A 23129-nucleotide genomic window follows, 5' to 3' on the forward strand; every position below is an offset into this window, starting at 1 on the left:
TAATGTAGGAGAATGTCCTTGTTTGTGATGGACATCAGCTCAGCAATTTATTCTCAAATTATTCAGGGAAACAGTTTTTATAATATTCTTTCAACTTTCCTATAACCTTATAATTATTTAAAAGGAATTTAATGGTGTATTAGAGCTTTATCAGCTTTTAGGAAAAAACATGTTGCATCTTCTTTATGATGCAGTTTCTCTTCAAATCTTTGAAAATATATTTTGGAGTCCTTAAAATGTTTTGGAGCCCATGTTGCAAAGTTTGAACAGCTTCATCATGGGGAGATCATCTAGTTCACAGGTGTCTTTAAAATACTTCATCTGTGAGATGAATCTGAAAAGAATACAAATAATAGTTGCAAAATGTTGAATTCAAGTCAACAAATCCTAGTAGTAAAGAAGTCATATTTTCTCCAATGAGATTTAAAAAAATAGCTAGACAAAGCACATATTGTGTGCTTATTCATGTTTTTAAAGGACACTTTGTTCACACCTGTCATCACAGCTGTGTTGTTATACAACTGATCACAAATGTCATTCAACAGTAGGTTCACATCATCCAGATCTTGCTTCACTTTGTTGAATAAAGCCACAGCTAGATAGTTAAAAATTATGCCTAGGATTTTTTATCATAACTATATTACATAATAGTCAGCAGTTGACCAGGGTTGTCATATCTGAAAATCTCCAATAATTCCTGCTAATTTGTTTATTTTTAACCACCTAATTTTATACCTACTTTCTCATTTTAAAATTAACTCTTAAGTTTTTTGGATAAATGCTAAATTTGCTTTTCTCATTTTAATATTTTCTCAAATGCTCATGGGTTAAAAGTAGCAATTATTTTGGTGACTTTCATGAAATTTCAGAATGCCACCGTTCATTATGAACTCTGAAGGGAAATTGTCTATTTTGCTTTTAAAATCTTAATAGCCACAACTGTTAGCACTTCAGAATAATGCTTAATGTTCTTTCTTGTCTGTGTTATAAGGCTTTGGCCTAGTGCATTTTTATTTATGTGTAAATGAAAGAAACATAAGGAGACATGACAAGTGCAAGTGCAATATCATGTCCTAGGTTGGATCCTGGAACAGAAGAAGGACGTAAGTAGAAAAACTAGAGAGATCTAAATACAGTCTAAATTTAGTTAATAGTAATGTACTAATGTTTATGTTAACATCTTACTTAACCCCAGTTCATTTGTCAAAACTAAGATATTAGCATTAGGGAAACCGGGTGATGGACTTCTCTCTTCTATCATTGCAGCTTTTCTGTAAATATAAAAAGTGTTTTAAGGGCACAAAGGCAATGTATAGAAAGGATAGCTTTTTAACAAATGGTGTGTTGGGACAATTAGACATCGATGTGCAAAAAAATTAACTTGAACCCATATATCACACCACATAACAAAAAAGAGTTCAAAAGGGATCACAGACCTAAATGAAAAACCTAAAACCATAAAAGTTTTAGAAAAAAAAAATAGGAGACAACTTTTGTGACCTGGGTGTTAGGCAAAGATTTCTTAGAGCACAATCAAGAAAAGGACAAATAGATAAACTGAACTTAAACATAGTTTAAATACTTATGATGCTTTTTATTTTTATTTTTTTTAACAAAATAAGACATGCTTTATTTAGCAAAAACTGGTGAGTGTGTATGGGGGGAGGTGTGGCAGAAGTGTGCAGGGGTTGAAGGTGAGAGGATCAGGGTGGGGTAGGGGGCCTACGGCACAGCCAGGACAGAACTCGGGACTCAAGATAGAGGAGCCAGAGGTCAGAAGACTTGGAGGCGGGCAGTTCTTTGGTGATTTATTATCCCTGAGGCTCAAGAGCCCCCAGGGGTTCCAGAGGCCTGACCGGTAAGGAGGGACTCAGGGACAGGCTGAAAGCACCTCAACAGCAGGCAGCCTTATGTTGGCTCACAGCTCCAGGTTGGCCTCCAAGATGGGGATGTCCAGGGTGGAGAAAGATCTAGAATCTGTGAAGCATCACCTCCTTGGCTCCATCATCCAGAGGTGAGAAATACCAACAGCAGAGCCCAGGAGAGACTTGGGTTCCTTGGTTAGGTTTTCAAATGAACTTTAAAAATTTCCCTCCTCCAAAAAGCAAAAAAGATAAAAACAGCCCCCAAGCTGTCTGGATTACCATCTCCATGTCTCCAGCTCAGGGGGTTAGGCTCCACTGTCGAGGGAGTCTCCACTCCCCTAACAGATTTAGACATAATTCTTAGTGGGGTACTCAGGGGCCCCCTGAGAGGTGGCATGTGCGGCCGATGCTGAGTATCGGGCCATACAATGGTTCGAGCCCCGGGACCACCCAGAGGGGCAGGTACGGCACAGCAGCCCCCTGCCCAGCAACACAAGACCAGAGGCCGCCCAGCCCAAGTAGAGGGAGGCCCCCAGCTCCCGCTTTTGGGCGTCCGACACCAGGGGGTTGTAGAAGTGCCAGATGATGGCGTGAGCCATCCAGCAGATGCGGATGAGGATCAGGACCCCTGAGATGACAAAGATGATCCCAGAGACTAGACTAGACTTTGGAGTCCTTGTCCTCCACGCAGGTGGTGCTCTTGGCTCCCGCGAGGTAGACCAGCAGCCCAAGCAGGGCCAAGAGGAGGGCAACGAGGCCGAGGGTGCGGGCGGCCTGCAGGTCCTGGGGCAGCGCCAGCAGGGAGTCGTACACCTTGCACTGCATCTGGCCTGTGCTCTGCACCATGCAGGACAACTTATGATGCTTTTTAAAAGACACTGCTATGATAATGAAAAGACTGGGGGAAAATCTTTACAAAGCATATACATGCCGTAGGGACACAAGGACTGTTTTGGAGGTGAAGAGTATGTTCGCTCTCAACTGTAGTGATGGCCTCATGGGTGTATGAATATGTAAAAACTTACCAAATTGTGTACTTTAATTTGTTATCTTTATTTTTTTCTTGTTAATTTTTTTTCTTTATTAAGGACAAGAAGGAACCATTAATGTTTAATTTTTGAGAATTCCAGATGTATTGCATTTCTAACCAATAATCACTTTTCAATTGATATCAGGTTGAGGTACCATGTGGGGCTTGTTCCTACTTTATAAGAATTAGCAACTAAGGCTCAATTGAGAACAACAGGGGCTGAGCATCTACATTCTTAGTTTCAGAGAACCATCAGGTATCAGGACCAGCTACTCCCTTGAGCGGTATATGCTTTTTTTTTTTTTCAAAAAAATTTTTAAATTTTATTTTATTATGTTATGTTAATCACCATACATTACGTCATTAGTTGTTGATGTAGTGTTCCATGATTCACTGTTTGCGAATATAACACCCAGGGCTCCATGCAGTATGTGCCCTCTTTAATACCCATCACCAGGCTGACCCATCCCCCCACCCCCCCTCCCCTCTAGAACCCTCAGTTTGTTTCTCAGAGTCCATAGTCTCTCATGGTTCGTCTCCCCCTCCGATTCCCCCCCTTCATTTTTCCCTTCCTACTATCTTCTTCTTTTTTTTTTTAACATATAATGTATTATTTGTTTAAGATTTTATTTTTTCGAGAGAGTGAGCACGAACAGGCGGGAGGGGCAGAGGGAAAGGGAGAAGCAGACTCCCCGCCAAGCAAAGAGCCCAACATGGGACCAGATCCAGGACCCTGATATCATGACCCAAGCCGAAGCAGACGCCCAATCAACTGAGGCACCCAGGCGCCCCAAAGAAAGTCTTTTCAACAGATGGTACTGGAGTAACAGGAATCTCTATGGAAAAAAAGTGAACTACTCTCCTACCATACATAAATACTGACTCAAAGTACATTCTAAACCTAGATATAAAAGCTAAAATTATAAAACTTCTAGGAGAAAACATAGAAGAAAATATCTTCAACTTTAGTATAAGCATAGATTTCTTAAATAGGACACAGAAAACACATTAAAAATTGATAAATTTTACTTCATAAAAGTTAAGAACATTTGCTCTTTGAAAGACACAGTTTTAAAAACAAGGCAAGTGAAACAAGGCTGGGTGAAAGATTCACAATACATACATTTGGCAGAGGGATATTATCAAGAATTCTTTAAAAACTAATCAAAAGCAGGCAAAAGATTTGAACTTGCATGTCTCAAAAGAAGATACATGAATGACAGTACCTTAAAAGATGTCTTATCATTAAAAAAATACAAATTAAAACCACAATGTGATACTATAATATAAACACTAAAAAGGCTGAAACTGTGAAGTCTGACAATACGAAATGTTACAGAGTTGGGACTGCTGTTGGCTGTGTAAAATGAGACAACCACTTTGGCAAACAGTTTAGCTCTCTCATAAACATACACCAGTGAACCAGCAGTTCTCCTCCTAGAGGAATGAAAATAATATCCACACAAAGACTTGAACACAAATTTTTGCAGCAGGTATATTCATAATAACTAAAAAAAAATGGAAACTATTCAAGTGTTCATCAAAAGTTGAATGGATAAATTATGGTATATCCATTCAATAAATTTCTACTTAGCAATACAAAGCAATGAACTACTAATACATTCATCAACATGGACAAATCACCATGCTGACATAAAGTAAAGAATCCAGATATAAGAGTATCTGTAGTATGACTCCACTTCTAGGAAATTCTAGAAAAGAAAAAACTATCCATAGTGACGAAGAGCAGGTCAGTGGGTACCTGGGGCCAGGGTCAGAAGGCATTGACTAGAAGGGGTAGAGAGAACTCTTTTGGGTGATGAAAATGTTTTATATTTTCATTGTGGTGATGATTAATCAGGTGTTTACATTCGCCAATACTCATCAAACTGCATTTAAGATGAGTAAGTTTTATTGAATGCAAACTATGTCTTAATAGAATTTAGAAAAAAGAATAGTAGAAAAATACTTTCTCAGGTTCCTTTCTCCAATTCACTTCAACCTGGCTTATATCACCACTACTCCCTAAAAATTAATCCGACAAAAGATCACCAATTGCTTCCCAATTGCAAATTCAATTTCTGCCTTCGATGACACCACATTATTCTCACTTACATATTTTTCTGCTCAGTCTTTCTCAATCTCTCTTGAGAGTTCTTGATAATAATCTGACTGGCTATAAATGGTGTTTCCCAGGGTTCTTCCTTAGGCTTTTTCTCTTTTGACTTTGTCTGGGTGATCTCATCTACTCTTAGAGTTTCAACTCTACCTTGTAAGGACCCTGAGATGTTCACTTCTATCCCAGATTTCTCTTTCCAGATCAATAGAAACCTCTTCTCTTTGAAATCCCACAAGCTACTCAGATCAACATGTCCAAAACTGAGCTCATAATATTTATTCCTAAATCTATCCCTCTCTCTTGGTGATGATACTCTATCTCGTTAATAACATCTTCATTTATCTAAGTTAGAAAACCAAGAGTGACATCTGGCTTTCTTTCATTTCCCCAAGGTCAACTGGAGAGCAAATCTTGTTTAGTTTACCCTCTTAAAGTTTCTAGTATCTCTTTTGATCTCATTTCATCTTATTCGTGCTTGCCTTAGTTACCGAAGTCTGTAAATTGCCCTCCCATGACTACATCCCAGCCCTACCTCTTTTCCAAATCATCCTCCACACTTCAGCAAAGGAAGCACCATACCTGACATGTAGTAAACCCACACAAAAGTTCTTGAGTGAATGAATCATGTAACTTCCTCTTCCATGGTTACTCATGACAGTAAGGATAATAATAACCTTCAGGGGATACTGGACAATGAGTGAAAATTATGAACTGTCTCCCTAGGAAAATGTACATAATGCACATATAATATTTTGCATAGAATTTCAAAGTGGTTCATGAAACTCCTGAAGCTCATATAAAATTAAGAACATTATAGGATAAAATGGAATCTCCTTAGCCTGACCCTTCATCATCCGACCCTTCTATATTTCAGTATCTTCTCTAGCTGTGCCCCCTTTGTATCCTATATTCTAGCCATGTAAACTACTGGCATTTCACTAAATGAATTTAACTGTTTAAAGTCTTCGTGTATTTACATTGTGCTGCTTCTTTTGCCTGGAATAAAGCTAGATGTTGTTACAAACATTTTGACGTTCCTGTGCCACAATATTAAAACCTTAGTTTCTATTACCAAACACTTAATATAACAGATATCTGTGATATGAGCTATTTTGGGGATGGTAGTGGCGGAAGATGGTGTGAGAATCAATACCAATGTGAGGCTCAAAAATGGAATTAGAATGGCTTTTTTTGTATATTACTTTAAAATAAAAAAAGATGTAATGAAATGATTTTTGTTACTGATATGAAAATGTTTAGGCAGATGTATCTAAACTTTTACAGGTGCAACAACTATAGAGTTTGACACCAGGGCTAGAAATCACTTTTTTAAAAAATTTTTAAATGACGAATGATATTGGCAGCATTAGGTACATTTCTGACAGGAAAGAGCTTCTATTTTGAAATGCATTTGACTAATCTTCTGGTTACCATTGTATTCTGAAAACTGGAAAAAATTTTCCCAGATGGTCTTGTGACTATGTATTTCAGATCTTGTTTCTCACACCCATATACTTCTGGTGCCAAGTGTGGTAGGACATGTTTTGTTTTGTTTTGTTTTTTTAAAGATTTTATTTATTTATTTGACAGAGAGACAGTGAGAGAGGGAACACAAGCAGGGGAGTGGGAGAGGCAGAAGCAGGCTTCCTGCTGAGCAGGGAGCCCAATGTGGGGCTTGATCCCATGCTGACGTATATTCTATATTCTTGGGATCATGACCTGAGCCGAAGGCAGACGCTTGGGATCATGACCTGAGCCGAAGGCAGACGCTTAACGACTGAGCCACGCAGGTGCCCCGAAGGACATGTTCATTGTACCATATAACTTCCATCCCTGCACCTTTTTACTGCAGTGCCAGATGCATTGGATGCAAGTGGATAATAAGAGTATCTCTGGAAGTCATTTCAAACACCAAATCAACTAGCAATAATTTAACTGCAGGAAGTGATGGCTATCTACATAACCCAAATACAAGTATCTCTTGAGTCTATTTCCCTTAACAACATCCCCAAAATGTTTACAGCCAGATTCCCTCTTCTCCCTCCCCCACACATCACATAAAAGGGGAAGTGAATGGAGGGGAATTTGGAGTGGAAAGAACCAGCAGAATTAACTGTTTGAAGTGAACATATCTCATTTTTGCAAATTTTACAAAAACATATGACCGTGTAAACACGTTATTAGGGTCCCTCCCAGGGCCTTATGAAGGGCCCAGGTAAATGAGGGGTCCCAAAGCTTAAACTTCATTAACTTTTAATAAATCTGCCTATTAATACTGTACATGGTACAAAAGTCAAAATGTGCAAGAGGATAATACAAAGTTCCTTCCAAACGTGTCCCTTAGCTACTAGTTCTCTTGGAGGCAAAAAATATTCAGTTTCCCGAGTCCTGCCTGAATATGCTTGGATAAGCATTTTGTGCTGAACATTTGGTCACCTCCCCGTCATGTTTTCTTACACAAATATTAACCTGCTACACACAATGTTTTGCACCTTGCTTTTTTTTTTTAAGACAGTTTTATTGGATATAGTTCACATACCATACAATTTACTCATTTAAAGTGTATGGTTCAGTGTTTTTTAGTATATTCACAGGTAGGTATACCCATCACCAAAGTTGATTTCAGGATATTTTCATCACCTCAAAAAGAAACTAGATACCCTTTAGCTATCACCCACCTATCTGTTAATGTCTCTCTCCGCCCATTCCTACACAACCACTAATTTACTTTCTATCTCTCAATTTCTTTTCTCTGGTCTGGACATTTTATATGAATGAGATCATATAATATGCAGTTCTGGGACTTGCTTCTTTCACTTAGCATAATGTTTTCAAGATTTACTCTTTTATCAGTACTTATACTAATCAGCACATGTATCAGAATTTAGTAATTTGTGTCTTCTTGCTCTTTTACTTGGTTAGTCTAGTAGAGGTTTATCAATTTTATTGATCTATTGCATTCTTGTTTTCAATTTATTGATTTCTGCTCTAATTTATATATTTTTCCCTCTGCTTACTTTAGGCTTAAATTGTTCTTTCTCTAGTTTCCTCAAATGGGAGTTTAGATATTTTATTTTAGATTTTTCCTACTAATATATGCACTTAATGCCATAAATTTTTCTCTAAGCACTGTTTTCACGACATTCCATATATTTTGATAAGCTGTATTTTTTCTTTTTTAAAAATTTTTTTAAAGACTTTATTTATCAGAGAGAGAGAGAGAGAGCACAAGCAGGGGGAGCATCAGGCAGAGGGAGAAGCAGGCTTCCCACCGAGCAAGGAGCCTGATGTGGGGCTCAATCCCAGAGAGCATGACCTGAGCCGAAGGCAGACACTTAACTGACTGAGCTACCCAGGTGTCCCTGTATTTTTTATTTTCATTTAGGTCAAAATGTTTTTAAATTTCTCTTGAGACTTCTTTTCTGACTCAAGTATTATTTAAAAGTGTGATGTTTCACATTCATTTTTGAAAGATATATTTCTGTGTATAGAATACTAGATTGACAATTTTTGCCTTTTAGTAGTTTAAATATGTTGCTCCAATGTCTTCATTGTTTGTATTGTTTCTGACAAGAATTCTGATGTCATCTTTTGTCCCTCCATATGTAACAAGTCTTCCTCTTTGGCTACTTAAAAAAAATAAAAACAGCTTTACTGAGACACAATTAATATTCCATATAACATACTGATTTAAAATGTGTCAATTGGGGTGCCTCGATGGCTCAGTTGGTTAAGCATCTGCCTTCGGCTCAGGTCATGATCTCAGGGTCCTGGGATCGAGTCCCCTCATCAGGCTCCTTGCTCAGCAGGGAGCCTGCTTCTCCTTCTCCCTCTGCCTGCCACTTCCCCTGCTTCTCTCTCTCTCTCTCTCTCTCTCTCTGTCAAATAAATAAATAAAATCTTTAAAATAAAATGCATCAATCGATGGGCATTTGAATGGTTTCCACTTTTTGCCTATTATGAATAATGCTGCTAAGAACATTTGTGTACAAGTTTTTGTGTGAATGTATGTTTTCATTTCTCCTGAAATGAAACCTAGAAGTTGAATTTCTGGGTCATAAGGTAACTCCATGTTTAACCTTAAGGAACTGTTAGACTATTTTCCAAAATGATTGCACCATTTTATAGTCCTACCAGCAGTGGGTGGAGGTTCAAGTCTCTCTAGAGTATATTTGTAGTTTGAACAAACAACAAAATTGCCAAAATGATCTTACAGAGATTATATCAATTCACTTTCCCACCAGTAATGCTCAGGAGTGTCTGTTTCTCCACACCATTGCCAATATAGGGTCTTACCAAGATCTTTTGTCTTTGACAATGTGACTAAAAGTGGTATCATTCAGTAGTTTTAATTCACATTTCTTGCACTGAGTGTCATTAAGCATCTTTTTATAGTTTAAAAGCCACGTATATTTCATTTTTTTGCCAATTGTCTGTTACTCATCTTTTACTGGGTTGTTGGTCTTTTTCTTGTTGATTCATAAAAGCTCTTTATAAATTAGGAGGATAAGTGCTTTATGTGGGGTATGAGCAGCTATTATTTTTCCAGTTTGTCTTTTGTCTTTGTCCATAAAGTTTTTTCCATGCAGAAAGTGTGTGTGTGATCAAATTTATCACTCTTTTCTTTTAAGGCTTTTGAGTTTCCACTCAGAAATGTTTTTTATTCTCCCATAATTTGTTTTAATCCTTTTTTCATCTTTAATATTTACGTATTTGATCTATCTGTAATTCAGTTTTATTATAAAGTATAGAGTATGGATCCAACTTATTTTTCCAGACGGCTCTTCAGTTGTTAAAATGCCATCTTTCCTCCCATTGATTTGAAATGTCGCCTTTACCATATACTAAATTTTCACATGGATATATGTATTTATAAACTTTCTATTATAGTTCTTTGATCTGTATGTCCATTCATATGCTGGTAACATACTGTTTTAATTATTGAAGCTTTAGAATATGTTTTACTATCTGATCAAGTTAATTCCCCTTTCTTCTTTTTTTTTTTAATTTCATGGCTGTGATTACTTATTCATTAGGTTAGTTACCTATTGCTCTATAACAGATTACCCCCAAAACTAAGTGACTTAAATGGTAAACAGCTACTAATTTCACCATTTTTGTGGGTGAGGACCTTCAGAGTAGCTTAGCTGGGTTCTTCTGGTGCAAGATCTCTGGTGAGGTTGTAGTCAAGATGTCAGCTGAGGCTGGAGTCATCTGAAGGCTTGATGGGGGCTGAAGGATTTACTTCCAAGTGGGCTTTGGCAAAAGGCTTTGGTTTTTCACTACACGGACCTCTCCATAGACCTTTTTGAGCATCCTCACAGTGTTGCAGTTGATTTCCTCCTAAGCAAGTGATGTAAAAAGAGAAAGCAAGCAATGCATCAATCAATGTGACTTTAATGACAGTCTCAGAAACGACACACTGTCACTTTATCATAGTCACTAGAAGTTAAGTCTAGCCATGCTCAAGGACAGGGAAGGTAAGCTCCACTTCTTAAAGAATTTGTAGACATATTTTAAAAACCACTACTCATTTTTCTGTACGAACCTTAAAATTAGTTTATCTGCTTCCCAAAAAATAATATTACTGGATACAATAATATTATATTAATAATACAGTAATAATATTGATTAATACTAATATTTTTATTAGAACTTATTTTGATTTGCAGGCGCAGAACTTACTTTCTTTTTAAAAAATAATTCTGTCACAGTTTTGCAACATCTGTGTTCTTTTTCCTGTCATAAAATAAAATAGGGATGCCTGAGTGGCTCAGTTGGCTAAGCAACTGACTGTGGCTCAGGTCATGATCTCAGGGTCCTGGGATTGAGCCCCATGTACGACTTTGCGCTCAGCAGGGAATCTGCTCCTCCCTCTGCCCTTCCCCCCAACTCGTGCTCATTATCTTTCTCTCTCTCAAATAAATAAATAAAATCTTAAAAATAAATAAAAATTAAATAAGTAAATAAAACATAGAAACAATATCAAAGTCCAAGCAACCTGCAATACATACAGGAAAAACTTTAAAGATAAAAGCTATATTTTTATGCCCAACTAGTTGTTTTCTTTTTCCTAAAATGACAGAATGTTCAGCCCATTTATGGACACCTGGCAACCATAGATGTATATTTCTCACTGGTCTGTTTTTTCTATACCAGTTTCTAAATTGTTAAAATAATTATGATGAGACATTTTCAATGAAAGGGAAGAGAAGGTAGTGGGTTTTAATTTCAGGAAAATTGAACAGATATAAAACTCCTTTTGGTATATCTTGCAAAACTATTTATCAAAATAAATTACATATATTTTAAAGGTTTATAGCAGCTTTTAAAAAAACTTCATTTTGAGATAATTATAAATGCATAGAGGCTTGCAAAGGACCATACAGAGGAACTCTGTACACTCTTCCTCCAGTGTTCACACTTTGCACAACTATAGTACAACACCAAAGTCAAAGCTACTGACATTCATACACTCTATAGAGCTTATTTAAATTTCACCAGTTATACATGTACTTGTGTTTGTGTGTGTGGCCCGATGCTATTTTCTCACATAGGAGCCTTGGACAGTCACCACCACAACCATGATTTTCAACTGTACCCATCGCCACAAGACTCCTTCCTGTCACCACGTTATAGCCACGCCCATCTCTTCCCTATTATCTCAAACCCTTGGCAACCACTACTCTATTCTCCATCTCTGTTATTAGGTTATTTCACCAACCTTCAAAAAGTGAAATCATCCAGTATATATCCTTTTTAGATGGACTCTTTTCATTCGGCATAATTTCCTTGAAGTTCCTTCAAACTTCTGTTGTGTGTATCAATAATTTGTTCCTTTTTTATTGCTGAGTAGTATTCCATAGTGTAGACACACCACAATTTGTTTAACCATTCACCCTATAAAAGAAATTTGGATAGTTCACAGATATTGCTATTAGGAATGAAGTTGCTATGAACATTCATGTACAAGTTCTTATGTGGAAATAAGACATTTCTCTGGGATAAATACCCAAGAGTGGATTGCTAGGTTGTATGGTAAATCCATTTTTAATTTTGATAGGAATTGCTGGGCTATATTCCAGAATGGGTGTTATATTTCACATTCCTACAAGCAATGTATGAGTGATCGAGTTTCTCTGCAACCTTTTCAGCATTTGCTGTTATTACTATTTTTGAGTTGGCCATTTTTTTTAAGTTTATTTTTTTAAGATTTTATCTATTTATTTGAGAGACAGAGAGAGACAGCACAAGTGAGGGTGGGGGTGGGGAGCAGAGGCAGAGGCAGAGGGAGAAGCAGGCTCCCCGCTGAGCAGGGAGCCTGATGTGGGGCTCAATCACAGGACCCTGGGATCATGACCTGAGCCAAAGGCAGACGCTTAACCGACTGAGCCACCCAGGCGCCCCGAGTTTTGCCATTCTTATATGTATATAATCATATCTCATTGTAGTTTTAATGTGTATTTCTCTAATGGCTAATAATGTTGAAAAATCTTTTCATGTGTGGGGAGCCTGGGTGGCTCAGTCAGTTAAGAGTCTGCCTTCGGCTGGGGTCATGATCCCCAGGTCCTGGGATCAAGTCCCACATAGGGCTCCTTGCTCAGCAGGGAGCCTGCTTCTCTCTCTCCCTCTCCCTGCCACTCCCCCTGCTTGTGTTCTCTCTCTCTCTCTCTGACAAATAAATAAAATCTTAAAAAGAAAAAAGAAAAATCTTTTCATGTGTTTATTTGCCACCTGTATATTCCCTTTGGTGAAATGTCTGTGAATGTCTTTTCTGTGTCAATGTCCAGCTTTCTAATTGGATTTTTTTTATGTTGGAATTTTGAAAGGTTTTTATATATTCTAGATAAAAGGCTTTTGTGTGGTAGGTGATCTGCAAATATTTTCTCCCAGTCTCTCATTTGTCTTTTCATCCTTTTAATGAGATCTTTGGGAGAGGAAAAGGTTTTTATTTTGATGAGGTCCAATTTATCTATTTTTCCTGTTATGAATTATGCTTTTAGTGTCAAGTCTAAGAACTCTTTACCTAGTCCTAGTTCTCAAAGATTTTCTTGTATATTCTTTTCTATGATTTTCACTGTTTTACATTTAAGTTTGTGATTCATTTTGAGTGTATTTTTGCATAAGGTGTGAGGTTCAGGTTGTGTTCTTTTTAAAATTTATTTATTTATTTATTTAGGCTAATGGATGTCCAATTACTCTGGCACCATTTATTGAAAAGGCCTCCTCTGTTGAATTGCTTTTGCTCCTTTGTCAAAAATTAACTGAGTATATTTGTTTCTATTTTTGTGTTCTTGATTTAAGTGTCTATCTCTTTTTCAATACCATACCAGTCTTGGTTACTGTGATCAATTTTTAACAGCTATGTTTTCAGCTGGTATTTTCTTTTTTTTTTCTCAAAAATTTCTAAAATTACCTAATAAATAGATGCCATGAAGGTAACAAATATTCTCTGATTTCTCTCATTCTTATTCTAATATCAAATTGAGTCAACTGTTATAAAAATCTTTTCATCTCATTCGTGTCTATTTGGATTTGTGGTTTATTCAGATAGTCAGGAGAGTGTTATATGTAAATGCTATGGCATGTGATCTATTTAAAGTCTGGAATTTTTCTCAAGAGGCTATTAAATCTCATAGAATCAAGACACATAAGTACTTAGACTAGTCTTTAATGCACTGTAAGTGCTTAGTTTAGGTCAGTTTAATTGTTCTGGTTACTTTATAATAACTTATTTTTATTGTTTATAGAGGAGAGAGGACTGGAGGGGGAACGAGAAGGAACTGTCATTTCTTTCTTTTTTTAAAGATTTTATTTATTTATTTGACAGAGAGTTAACAAGAGCAGGAACACAAGCAGGGGGAGTAGGAGAGGGAGAAGCAGGCTTCCCGCCAAGCAGGGAGCCCGATGTGGGGCTCGATCCCAGGACCCTGGGACCGTGACCTGAGCTGAAGGCAGACGCTTAACCCCTGAGCCACCCAGGCGCCCCAGGAGTTGTCATTTCTTAACTATTTAAACTTTACTGTAATCTTCCCGGTATGATTTCAACAAAGCTACAAAGTAAACATTAGTACTTTCAGTGTCTACAGGAGGAAATTGAGCTTCAGAGAGATGAATAAAACTGACCAGGATCACAGAGATAGGTGTAGCTTATTAATCTTTCTTTTGGAGAGGTTACTTGGGCAAATATGTATGAGGCACCAGGAGCCAAGTTTCTATCACTTACAGAAGCTGTGGACACTGTTAGTGCTAATTCAGCCATGGCTAACCTCTTCATGGTAGGGTGAGATTGAAAAGAAAAAATATTTATAGGGCGCCTGGGTGGCTCAGTTGGTTAAGCGACTGCCTTCGGCTCAGGTCATGATCCTGAAGTCCTGGGATCGAGTCCCGCATCGGGCTCCCTGCTCGGCCAGGAGTCTGCTTCTCCCTCTGACCCTCCCCCCTCTCATGTGCTCTCTTTCTCTCAAATAAATAAATAAAATCTTTAAAAAAAAGAAAAAATATATTTATAGAGTACTTGGGTTTCATAATTCAATATCCTGAACGGTGTCCTGTCTTAGCACCTTGGTAAACCACCTTTGACATTGAGTGGTGCTTTGCCAATTAAGGCTCTACTTGGTCACTTTAACATCTATAAACATCTTTTTCTTTGATGTTCAAGGAGTCCAAGGACACTTACTTACTCTAGAGAATCTATCCTATTTTTACCCCTACTTCATCCTGAAGTTGGACAACCCAGACAACTCAAGAAAGTAACCTGTTCATCATAGCTGTTGCTAAGCCTTTGTTCTTCTTGAAGGGAGGCTAACAGATTGTCCCTTTCACCAGTATGGAGACCATTTATTGCTGAAACATGTGGGCAGCTCAGTCAAGGGGAATAGATTCTCTGCTTGTCTTCTCTATTGCTAGGATGCTGATGCATAGTGACCTGTGACTAACACCCTTTGGGACTCCCAGCTAGGACTCCCTCTCTTCCGACTCCAGAATAAAGATGTCTATCCCTCAACAGTTTGGCCCCTACTCTTATTCCCTGCTCTTGCCCTCCCACCTCCAACATAGTCTAGAAGGGCTTCTTCTTAGTAGGGCTCTAAGCCTTACTTAGGCAAGGTGCACCAATTGTGGCTATGACAGAGAGAAACAAAGTCCTGGATCACCTGGATCACAAAGAAAAAAAGTGCTTCATCTTTCAGAAGCTGCTGAGGTGAGAGTGGGGTTGACAAAGAGGGACTATGAAAGAGAGAGACAAGCACTCATAAAGCTTATAGTAATAAGCCAAAAACTGAGATGGTGTATTAATCATGTTTTTATTTTTTTAATTTTATGATGGTTTGACATCTTGGGGTTCTTCCTGGGTGGGGAAAGACTGCCCCTCCCAGTGATAGCTAATTCCTAGTGATAATAAATTGCTTGCCTGGGAACACACCTTTCGTATGCAGACCTACCAGTCCAGCTCCCAGACTCTCAACCCCCTCATTTATCTGTCACACAACAAGCCAGTACTTCTCCTGCCCTAAATCACACCAGGGCCAGGTACCAAACAAGTACAGACCACCCCATAGCCCAGAGCCCACTGCAATTATTCATACAAGCCAATCCAAGCTGTTTACATTGCCTCATTCTTTCCTTCTTATGGAGAGCACAGTAAACACTCTAGGTCATGCTTCCTCTCACTGCTGACCCCGCTTTGGCCCTGCATGCTGTTATGTGTCCCTCCTCTTGGGAGCTGAATAACAATAAAATCTTTCTTTCTTTTCTTTCTTCTTTCTTCTTTCTTTCTTTCTTTCTTTCTTTCTTTCTTTCTTTCTTTCTTTCTGATTTTATTTGAGAGAGAGAAAGGAAGAGAGAGAGAGCGAGAGAGGAGGAGGAGGGCCAGAGGGAGAGGGAGAAGCAGACTCCCTGCTGAGCAGGGATCCATCCCAGGACCCTGGGATCATGACCTGAGCTGAAGCTTAACCAAGTGAGCTACCCACGCGCCCCAACAATAAAATCTTTCAATGACATTAACCTCTCTATATCATCATTCTGTCACCCCCATAAATTAAAATCCCACAGATACAATCAAGACAGATAGGCACTTTTCATATATGATCCCATTGAACTCTCACATCTCCCAGGAAACAGGCTCAGTGAAATGAAGGCCCTTCACAAGATTCCACAGTTTTAGTATGGAGCCAGAATTTAAACTCAGGATTTTCTGACTTCACAGCCCATGCTTTTAAAATTCTAACCTGACCCAGAGTCCCTTGACCACATGTATACCTTCTCAGTCTTTACCCTCGAAAGACTGGAAATAAAGGTTCTGTGTTATAATTCGGCTAGGCTCCTGCTCTAGACTGAATTGTGTTTCCCCCAAATTCATATGTTGAAGTCTTACCCCTCAGTGTGACTGTATTTGGATATGGGGCCTTGAAGGAGGTGATTGAGGTGAAATGAGGCCCTAAGAGTACAGTTCTGATCCAGTTAAACTGGTACATTTACAAGAGGAAGAGACATCAGAGCTTTCTCTGCCATGTGAGGACACAGTGAGAATCCCACCCCCTGCAAACCAGAAAGAGAGCTTTCACCAGAACCTGACCATGCTGGCACTCTGATCATGGACTTCCAGCCTCCAGAATCTTGAAAAAATAAATTCCTTTTGTTTTGGAGCCACCCAGTGTACAGTATTTTTTTATGGCAGCTGAGCCAAGACAGCCCCAACCTTATTTTTTCACCTTGGCAAATTTCTTCTCCTCTCTTAACCTCAGTTACCCATTTACCATAAAGCATAAATTTATTTGTAAAGGCACAATTCTCAAATTACTAAGAGTGCATCTCAGTTCTGCTTCTGAGTTAGCTGTAGACAGCCACAAAAGACTGTAAATCTCATATTAACAAGCCATAGTTTTTAAAAATGCTTTAGAGAGCTGAAGGCACAGGGAACATAGAAAGAAAAGAAACACAAAGAAACCCTGAAAGTCATGAGTCCTTCCTAGGAGAGAAGAGACCTATAGCTACTCTCATCAGCAGAGCAATGGCAGGAAAAAGAACCTGCCATAGATGTGTGTCAGGAGAAACTGGCTAAATTTTAGTCAACATTTAATGGCCACGTAGGGGCTGCTGTGACTGATCAAAATTCCAGGGACACCCAGCCAAGAGCAAGTCTGCATCCACCCAGTTCACTCTCTCTTATGGGTCTTTACTCAGGGGCAGCAGGCAGAAAGTTGGGACGAGAAAAGGAAAGCTGAATGAGGTCCCCTCCTAAGGTGTATGGAGTCTCCCTCAAGTTCAAAGTAGCCACTTTCTGGAGTCAAGAGGAACAGCCCAGAAGGGTGGCAAGAAATCCACCAGAGGTATTCCCGTGTCCAACTATGAAAATCTGGAGATGAGTCCTCACAAACAATCCAGACTTCCAACTACCAAAGCCTGAAAACTCAGCAGGCAGGCTGGGAGAAACCCTCCTTGCCATTCTGGACCTTTATGGAGAGAGAGACCGCTCTCCATAAAGCAGCTGCCCTCCAAACGCCAGAGGATGGGAAGCAAGACTGAAGGAGATCTCTAAGTACAGAGAAGAAGGAATATAGACTGAAGAACAAAGAAACCTCCCAAGCAACTCAATAACTGACAAGGAGATAACCCTATAGTTCTAAAAACTGATGACGTGGTTATAAAGCCCAGGTGGTTCTTTAGAATCTTGTTAGCTTTCAGGTCCCAGGCTCTGCTGAAAATAAAGTCCTGATCCCACTCTTATAAGTTTGAAGCCAATGGTGAACTGAATCACACTAAAACCATAACACAGCCAGACACAGTTCAACTATAGATCAAATTAATTTCCAATAGTCTGACGGAGAAGAGGGGATGCATCTGGAAATGGTCTTTAGTGGCAGTGACCACCCAGAAAGAAGTCTATTTTTTTTTTGAGATTATAGTTTTACCTCTGGTTATTTAGTAAAGGGTGTGTGTGTGAGTGTGTGTGTGTGTGTGTGTGTTTGGGGGGGTACATATGTAAAAAAGAAAATCAGTTTGGGTTCATACATTGTGCCATATCACCATATATAAAAATCATCCCAAAATGGATCATAGATCTAAATGTGAAACCTAAAACTGTCTAGAAGAAAACATAGAAGAAAATCTTTAGACTTTAGATACAAGACCAAAAGCACAATCCATAAAAGAACAAATTGATAAATTGGACTTCATCAAAATTTAAAACTGCTGTTCTTCAAAAGGCATGTTAGGAGACTAAAAGACAAGCCACAGATCTCAGATGTGGAGATAATATTTACAAAGCAAATAACTGATAAAGGACTTGTATCTAGAGTATATAAAGAATGCTCAAAATTCAGCAATAAGAAAACAAACAACCCATTTTTAAAAAGGTGCAGGGGCACCTGGGTGGCTCAGTTGTTAAGCCTTCAGCTCAGGTCATGATCCCAGGGTCCTGGGATCAAGCCCCGCATCGGGCTCCCTGCTCCACGGGAAGCCTGCTTCTCCCTCTCTCACTCCCCCTGCTTGTGTTCCCTCTCTCACTGTCTCTCTTTCTGTCAAATAAATTTTAAAAATCTTTTAAAAAATAATAAAAAATAAAATAATTTAAAAAGGTGCAAAAGATTTCAGCAGACACTACCAAAGAAAATGTATCAAAGATGGCAAATGATCACATGAAAAAATGTTCTATATCACTAGTCATTAGGAAAATGCAAATCAAAAGCAAACTGAGATACCACCACATACCTATTAGAATGGCTAAGATTAAGAAGACTGACCATACCATGTGTTGGCAAGCATGCTGGCAGTGGGAATTTAAAGTGTTAAAACCGCTTTGGAAAACAGTTTGGCAGTATCTTTAAAAGTCAAGCATAGGGGCGCCTGGGTGGCTCAGTTGGTTAAGCATTGGACTTTTGATTTCAGCTCAGGTCATGATCTCAAGATGCTGGGATCAAGCCCTGCATCATGCTCAGCAGGAAGTCTGTTTGAAGATTCTTTTTCTCTCCCTCTCCCTCTGCCGCTTCCCTTGCTTTCTCTCTCAAATAAAAATAAATACCTCTGAAAAAAAAAGTTAAACATACACCTATCATGTAATCCAGGCTTTCTAATCCTAGGTATTTACCCAAGAGAAATAATATATATGTTCATACAAAGACTTAGACAAGAGTGTTCATAACAGCTTTTTTTTGTAATAACCAAAAATTGGAAACAACTCAAATGTCCATCAACAGATGAATGGAATAGCAAATTGCGATATAGCCATACAGTGGAACAGTGCTCAGCAATCAAAATAATGGACTATTAATACATGCAATGATAAGGATGAATGTCAAAATAGCTATGTTGACTTAAAGAACCTAGAAAACAAAAAGGACATACTGTGTGATTCTATTCATCTAAAACTCCAGAAAATGTAAACTTATAGTGACAACAAATCAGTGGTTGCTTAGAAATAGGAAGGTGTGGGTGAGGGGAAAGAGATTACAAAGGGGCACAGGAAACTTTTGGAGATGATGGGTCGGCTCACTGCCTTTGTGGTGATTATTTCATAGGTGTATACATATGTCAAAATATCAATTTGGACATTAAATATGTGAAGTTTACTTTATGTATGTTATACCTCAAAAAAGATGTTTAAAAAATAATCAATGAGAGGGCACCCCTGGGTGGTTCAGTTGGTTGAGCATCTGGCTCTTGATTTCGGCTCAGGTCATGATCTCAGGGTGGTGGGATCAAGCCCTGTGTGGGGCTCTATGCTCAGCAGGGAGTCTGTTTCTCTCCTTCTCCCTCTCCCTCTGCCACTCCCCCGACTCACACTCTCTCTCTCTCAAGTCTTAAAACAAAACAAAAAACAATGAGATACTACTTCCTACCCACCAGATAGACTACAATGAAAAGTTCTGGTAATACCAAGAGTGTGGAGAAATGGGAACGTTTATCACTGCTGGTAGAAGCCTAAGTATGCACAACTATTTTGGAATCTGGCAGAATTTACCAAAGCTAAACAAACACCTGTGCTAGACCCAAACAATTTCATTTCTTGGACGATACTCAAGAGAACTGAGTGCATATGCTTAACAAAAACATGTACAAGAATATGCATAGCAACTTTATTCATATTTACAAAGAAATGAAAAAATAATCCACCAATAGTAGAATGGGTAAATTGTGGTATATTTTTCCCCACTTTCCTGAACTTAATTTAAAAAGAGCAATGATGGTAAATCTTGAGAATATTGTCAATTTTCTAGAATTCTTCCCTTGAAAATGTGACATTTGATTTCCAAACACATGCTAAAGCATACATGGTTCCGAATCGTACTAAGTAGATGAAAAGCTGAAATCTTAAAACGTTCATCTTCCAACTTTCCCGTCTGTGGTCTGTCTTTGGATCAGCAATAATTGCCTGAACAGCTACCATGGCTTCATGAATTTTTGTCTGTAGCTCTTCTATATGCAGCAACTGCAGTACTGGGGCAGCTTCATTAAGAACTGCATCTCCTGGGGCGCCTGGGTGGCTCAGTCGTTAAGCGTCTGCCTTCCGCTCAGGTCATGGTCCCGGGGTCCTGGGATCGAACCCGCATTGGGCTCCCTGCTCAGCGAGAGGCCTGCTTCTCCCTCTCCCACTCCCCCTGCTTGTGTTCCCTCTCCCGCTGTGTCTCTCTGTCAAATAAATAAAACCTTAAAAAAAAAAAAAGAACTGCATCTCCTGTGTTGAAACTAAGAATATGTTTGTCTAAAGCAACAGGAAAGCCGTCTTTTGTTTGATTTGCTTTAGCAACTGCATTCTGTGTCAGGTGCTCCTGGATCAAAAGGCGAATTGCCTTTGGCATTACCGGGTAATTATCATGAGCTGAATCTGAAGAAGGTTAGCCAAAGCCATTACACCAGCCTTGAAATTGGGATTATTTACATCCAAATTGATCAATGGCTCTGCGGTTTCAACTGCATGGTCAGCATTTTTTGTATTATCAGTTACCAAGTCGCTGTATTTTTCAGCATTATCTCCATATTCAAGTCTAACAGCTAAACCAAGAAGCCAGTCAATTGCTTCTTGTTGATCTTGAATCTTGGTTCTGGTCCACGATGGTGGAGGAGTAGGAGACCTTAGTTTTATCTGGTCCCAGGAATTCAGCTAGATAGCTATCAAATCATTCTGAACACCTGCAAACTCAACCAGAGTTTGAAGAAAAGAATAGCTGCAACTCTACAAATAGAAAAGCGACCACTTTCTGCAAGAATGACAAGACGGAAAATCTCACCTTAAAAAAAGAGAACAAGAGGCAGTACTGACTGCCAGCGACCTAATCAGTATGGACATAAGTAGGATGTTGGAACTAGAGTTCAGAATAACAATTATAAAGAACTAGCTGGGCTTGAAAAAAGCATAGAAGATGCTAGAGAATCCCTTTCTGGAGAAATAAAAGAACTAAAATCGAACGAAGTTGAAATTTAAAAAAAGCTATTAATGAGATGCAATTAAAAATGGAGGCTCTAACTGTTAGGATAAATGAGGCAGAAGAGAGAATAAGTGATATAGAAGACCAAATGATGGGGAATAAAGAAGCTGAGAAAAAGAGAGATAAACAACTACTGGACCATGAGGGGAGAATTCGAGAGATAAGTGATACCATAAGATGAAACAATATTAGAATAATTGGGATCCCAGAAGAAGAAGAGAGAGAGGGGCAGAAGGTATATTGTAGCAAATAATAGCAGAGAACTTCCCTAATCTGGGGAAGGAAACAGGCATCCAACTCCAGGAGGCACAGAGAACCCCCCTCAAAAAAAAAAAAAAAAGATCAACACCCTGACATATAATAGTGAAACTTGCAAATCTCAGAGAGAATAATCTTGAATTTTGAAAGGATAGTTAACATCTCTGAGACACTTTTGAAAGAATTTGAGCCGGTCACTGCTGTGGATGTTTCTTAAATTACCTCTGTCTTCGATCTGGTAGTGTCTGATTTTCCGGTCTTCAAGCCAAACAAAGTTCCTAAATTTTGTTTCATCTTTGCAGTTGAAGCCATCAGGGTTGTGGTAGGCAAGGGCCATCAGCTTGTGTTGCGACATGGACCCCGTGTCTCGCTCTGGTGCCCTGGGCTTCCGCTGGGAAAAGAGAGGTTAAAAGGAGCTGGTATCGTGGCAAGAGGGCCAAATTGTGGTATATTTATACAAAGTAATACTACACAGAGAAAAAGAACTACTGCAACAAAGTGGCAACACATGAATGACTCTCAAAGGCATACTGTGAGGCAGAATGCGGTGAGCCACACGTGAAGAAAACATACTCTCTGATTCCGTTTTTATGAAGCTCAGAAAAGGACAAGCTAACCGTAATATAGATCAAAATAGTGGCTAACTTTGGAGAAGTGTTGATTGGTAGGAGGCATAAATGAAACTTCTGGGTTGCTGGGTATATCCTATAAGTTGATCTCTGTGTTGGTTACACAGAAATATGTAAAAATGCCTTCAGCTGTACACTTAAAATGTGTGAACTTTGCTAAATGTAAATTATATATCAATAAAAATTAAAACAGCCCCCAATGCAGCAGCAACAAATAAATGAACACTTAATTAAATTCCAAGACTTAAAAAGGGAGAGATGGGTAAGGAGAAACAAAGATGCATGGAACATGATTTCAAGAAATTAGGCAGTAGAAACCTCATTCAGCAAGAATTTCAAATCATAAGTATATAGTTGTTCTTGCTGTAGCTCAGGGATTCTTAATTGGCTCTGACGTCTCTTCTCCCTAATCCTGAGTTGTCTATTTTATTTAAAGAGGTATAATAAAAAATTTTTTAAATTGGAATTCCTAGTTATTATTGTAAATGATAGAGAAATCAGACTATAATGTGAATGTTTTATTGTCCTGAGTTAGGAACTTAGAGCTCCAGCCCAAGACCCCTTTACTGAACTGAAAGACCCTAGGATCCAGTGGCCTACATGGCATATCTACTTGGGATCTCAAACACAACATATTCAAAATGGGACTCATCATCTCCCACCCACCCCATCCTCCTCCAGGTTGATCTGCCATCCTGCATTCCCCATATTCTGTTCACCAGAAACCAAAAATGTCACACTAGCTTTTCCACTCTGCCTTATATCTTCCATCCAAGCAATCAAAAAATTCTGCTGATTCTCATC

The 23129-nt window shown here is 38.7% G+C and overlaps 2 pseudogenes; both read right to left on the reverse strand.

Moving 5' to 3' along the window:
- Positions 1 to 2212: 2212 nt before the first annotated feature.
- Positions 2213 to 14291, reverse strand: LOC114214888 (claudin-6-like; annotated as a pseudogene).
- A 6041-nt stretch (positions 14292 to 20332) lies between these two features.
- Positions 20333 to 22051, reverse strand: LOC114214861 (tRNA-splicing ligase complex subunit RTRAF-like; annotated as a pseudogene).
- Between the last annotated feature and the right edge of the window lie 1078 nt (positions 22052 to 23129).

This window comes from Eumetopias jubatus, unplaced genomic scaffold (assembly GCF_037043125.1).
Source record: "Eumetopias jubatus isolate StellerSeaLion01/CBP00866 unplaced genomic scaffold, mEumJub1_p1.0 scaffold_8, whole genome shotgun sequence".
NCBI classification, from domain to species: domain Eukaryota; kingdom Metazoa; phylum Chordata; class Mammalia; order Carnivora; family Otariidae; genus Eumetopias; species Eumetopias jubatus.